Below are 5122 nucleotides of genomic sequence, written 5' to 3'. Positions count from 1 at the left end.
GGGCCAAGAGGGTTTTTTGAACTAACAGTGATAATCAATGAAGTGGATGTAAGTCACAGGTTCTACGTAATGGAGCCTGGGGAGCAGATAACGCCGGTGATCCTTGGACTACCGTGGCAAAGGACTTACGATGCAGTTCCACTTTGGAAAAAAGATGGAATACAGTTCACTATGCAGGGTAAAGACATTTTTGAACCCTTCCTTGGCGAAGAGTTCTATCTTCCTAGTGACTCGGATGATGAAGAAAAGCTAAATGACATAGAATCTGAGCAAACAAAGTTTCCAACGAAGGAGTCAATAGAACAAGGTCATGAGACACCAAAGCCTATAATGCAGAAGTCAAGAGTCTCATGCATAAACACACAAGAGGCAGAAACACAACACAGCAACAAAAGCATAGAGCCTCTAGAACACGCACAAAGAAGTAACAGAACAGATGAAGAAGTCATTGATTCATTTTTTATGATCATAGAATGTCCACCATAAGAAGTGACTTCAATAGAGCTCAAAGACAAATCCAACGAGGAGATCAAAACAACATCATCTATTCAAAAAGAGGCACAACTTAGTGTTATTACAGAAACAAGTGTATCAGTAGACACTTCAAGTGCCATGAGATCTCCAACCACAGAAGAACCTACAAAAACAAGTCCAACATCAAAGGATAATCAATTAATGGACTTAGGTGCTAGCTCACAAGCAGGTGTGAAGCCAACAAAGATTAAAGAGCAAGCACAGGAAACACCAAAGCCACAAAAGATAGCAGAAGTTGTAGAAGTTGCTCAGGTTTCTATTTCACCCACAAGGATTGGTATCAATATACAAGGTCAAGACGGTTATCAAGTTCATAGTATATCATTACTTGATAGAGGTGTGATAGAGAACCTGATGTCTTAACAAACTTGGCGATATCTTGGGAAGCCAATGCTTGATCCTGCACCCAAGTTTGTAAGAAGCTCACGCGACACTGCTAGTGAATGCATCGGAGCGATAAATGTGGTTTTAGGTATAAACTCTCACTCCGAAAATGCAAGTTTCTTTGTCATGTCTCCAGGTCAATTGCATGAAGAAGTCGTACTTGATATTGGATGGCGCAACGCCAGTGCTACAGAGGATTAACCAAGCTACTTCTATCGACATCGAATGACAAAGAACTGAGCATGAGTGTTTCACTTGTGCTCGACGATCACCCAACAACAACAACTCTGGGTGTTCAAAAGACTCAAGAGGCTCAAAATTGTAGGTCCAAAGTGACTACAAGAATATATGAGGACAAAGGAAAGATCAGAACGCAGAAGAGCCAGCAAAGGAAAAAAGAACATCAAAATGCAATATGGGTGCCTCAAAAGCTGAGTAAAGTGTAGGAGGGGCAAAAGTCCATGTGGATACCAAAGCATGTATGTCCAACCCAGAAAACTCTACCCTCTCTTGACAAGACAAAGGTACATAAGAAGCAAAAGCAAAGGAACAAAAAGAAGCCCAAATCTCGCAAAAACACAAGGCGATCAATAGGGCAGTGGTCTACTAACTACAAAACAAACAGCTACTCAGATCTGGGTACAAAAGAAGCTTCTTGCAGCACAAGAGAATTCTGAACTTATATGGATCCCCAAGAAGCTTAGGACGCTTGTAGCACACCAAAGCAATAAAATAGCGAGAAGAACAAGGCTCCGATGGAGTTACAAGTGCCAACAACTCGGTGGATTTGGCAACCAAAAGCAACGAAGATGGCTGTGGAGACTAGCAACAACAAGGACAAGCAAAAAGTAACGAAGATGGCTGTGGAGACCAGCAACAACAAGAACAAGCAAAAAGACCATCAATAGAAACAGCAAGAAAAGAAGGTATGGCAAAAGAAGGAGCCAGTGGTAAAGACTGCTACCAACAACCAAGAAGACAACCAGCTACCACAGACCACTGACGAGAAGGCTCATATCAAAGAAGATCATAAAGAGCCCAGCGCAAGTGATGTACCAGTGAGAAGGACGGTCAAGGAAAGAGCTCTCCAACTGCAAATTCTGCTCTTCGATCCTTCAAGTGTAACCAGGTAAGAATGCAAAATTGTGAGGGAGTGCACAAGCCTCGTCAACAGTAGCCCTTGGATCAAATTGCTCCAAGACCCATTGTACTCGCACAGCATTTTTCTTAATCAATGCATTGACTGTGAAATCATAATAGGGTCGTACTACAAGGCCATGCATTAGTCACCTCTTCAACCACCCATGCACATCAAGATATGGCAACAACCAGTCAACTGGACTCAGGCTAGTAGGTGGGGGGAGACGAACAGTCAACTTTTGCATACACGGGTCAACATCAACAAGAAAGGCTCAATTTTCTGCTTTATACTGCATATATCAGGCGTAATATGCCACACAAGACAGAGGCAAGGCATGAAGATCAGGCAGGCAGCAATGGTCCATCATGGCATTAGACACGCGTGTCTAATGTTGGACACGCGTGTCTAATGATACTACATCAGATTGCTACCAGGACAGTATATGCTCAATGTTAACATCTTCAGCAGTCATTTCTTGCACATTCAAGCTTTGTTGAACACCAGATCACTGCACAAACAGCTTAGAATGGGATAAGTGTTCACAATCTAACACAAAAAGTGCACTCACAGCTCACAAAAACATACCACTGGTGAACCAAGAAGAGGTATACACTCAGCAAAGGTTGGGTAACACAACCATGCAATTGCATGTCAAAAAAGGGTTGTCTGCATTAGACACGCGTGTCTAATGTTAGACATGCATGTCTAAGGAAAGTTGATCCTGTGCTACTCCAGCTCTAACACACAGCTTGGCCACATCACTGCCATACGCAATGAGCTGCAAAGATCATATCAGGTGCTTCAATAAGACCACAAAACATCAGCAGGATAGCAAGGTACACACAGAAATACAAAGATTTGACAACATTTAACAGAATTGTGATCCAGAGCAAAACCCAGTATATGGATGAAGTCTACAAAGCAAGAGCATCAGGCTGGTTGGGTCAGCAGAATAAAAACATCAGTATTTGTTAGACACGCGTGTCTAATGAATGTGGAAGATTATGCTGAACAAAGCACATGGTTGAACTCTACAATGCACAGGCTACACACTGGTGTGCTCAAAATGTCAAAAGCATCAAGATGCATTAGACACGCGTGTCTAATGATGTGGCAACAAAATGCAAGTCTGACCTGACTAGGGTGTTCCTCATAGCTTAGACATCACAGAAAGGCCTTCAGAGCTCAATTCAAGTCAAATCATCAAAGGGAAACTCCTGTTGAAAAGCAAATAAAGCTATATTTGTGTACTTCAAGACACAAACAAATAGTCCAAGTCGCCACCAATGTGTTGGTAGGCATAAGAGTCAAGAGTCGGCGGGCAGCCAAGCCGTCGAATGAGCGAGGTGTCAGTCCCAATGCTTAAAAGTCATATCTACTCTGTGATATAGTTTGCATGCACTTACAATTTTATTCTTTTTCATCATTTGGAGTGCAAACTATGCTCAAGCTGGAGAGTTGAGCTAATTACGTGTGTCGCTCATGCTGGATGAGATGAGCATAAGAGTCAAAAACTATGTTACTTAGTGACGTTGAAGTGGAAGATATTGAACACTCACGCACAAGTGCACAGTGAGGAGAGTGGCAAACAAAAGCCCTTTTAAGAGTAATGGCAGCTATTGGAGTGCTGACGAGTACTTCATGTGCTACATTTACTTTTAAAAGAACCCATCAAGACTCTTCTTCTTGCACAGCATACTGTTTAAACTTGCAAGATCTGTGATTGCATACTAGGGTGTCACAACCTAGGCAAATACATTAAGCACTCTTAATTGTTTCCACCTAGGCACATTCTAGCAAGGACACCATCTAAAGGAAAAATCTAGCATTTGTACATACTTTATAAGAGCATAAGCCAAGGCACTTTTTTTCCCACAGGGTTTTTTCCCCTCGGCTCAATTAGGTGTTCAGCACCATTTTTTACTTTCTTTTTCTTTTACTTTTCAAGAATATCAGGCACCACTTTCTGATGAACTACGCAAAGAAGCAGCAACGCCAAGATCCCTTGACCAATGTCTAGGGACGGACATTGAAATAGGTGGGGGGGAGTGTTGCGGGGCAACGGCTTCGGCTACAAATTAAGTTGCGGTTACGGCTAAACATAAAGTAAAGATGGACGGGAGTTGATAGCGGGAAAGCGGCATTCAAATTCGGCCACATTTATTTTTAATTTTCCCGAGCCCACATTGTAATCTCGGAACCCACATTGTGCCCACATTGTAAAATTCCCATGTATAATGATTAAAGAGCTGTGTAAATATAAAATCGGTGATGAGTAAGTAACCAAGGAGCAAAGCCATGTATTAATTTGGCTGGACAGTGTGGCTAATTTAAAACTTTGGGTGCCCACTTTATTAAAAATGATTGGAAGTGGCCATTTATCACAATTCCACATTTCCAACAGTGAGAGAAGCTAGAAGAGAAGAAGGGCGTGTGTTTTTGGAGCTCCCATTGTACTCTTTCTTCCACTCTAATGCAAAGGCAAGGGTTTCTCATGCTTCTTAGTGTATTCTTTGAAGTGTGTGCAATGGTTTTCTTCCTTGTGTGTGAAGTTAATTAGTGTGTATGCTTAGTGGTAAATGTGTGTGTGTGAGTGCAATTAGTTGAAGATTAAGCTCTTAATTTCATGGTTAATGCTTGTGATTGAAGTAGCTTTGAGTCATAGCTCATTAGGCAATGTTAATTTCATGTTAGTGAGAAGATTAGAGAGCTTACTCTCTTTATCTTTAAATTAATGTGAGATTAAGCTTAATGTTAGTGATTAGATTAAGCTTTAGTCAATGTGCATTGCTCCATTGGCAAACCCACTCATCATTTCACATCACATTGTCTCCATTTAGCATAAGAATTCCCTCTTGTTAGATGTGTGTAAGAGACATTAGGTGATTTCACGCATCCTTAGCTCTCTTTAAGTTTGATTGCCGTAGGATTGACAACCCTTCGTAGCCTCCATGCACTAGTCAGGTCACTCCCTTGTATATCTTCATCCATAAAAGGAGAAATATAAAACTATTCACTGTCAACATAATCTTGGATATGGAGCCTAAGTTTCCCAATTAATGG

Source organism: Cibotium barometz, chromosome 41 (genome assembly GCF_041138505.1).
Source record: "Cibotium barometz isolate CiBa-2024 chromosome 41, ASM4113850v1, whole genome shotgun sequence".
Taxonomy (NCBI): domain Eukaryota; kingdom Viridiplantae; phylum Streptophyta; class Polypodiopsida; order Cyatheales; family Cibotiaceae; genus Cibotium; species Cibotium barometz.
The sequence above is the reverse complement of the archived record's forward strand: the minus strand, read 5'-3'. Positions refer to the sequence as shown.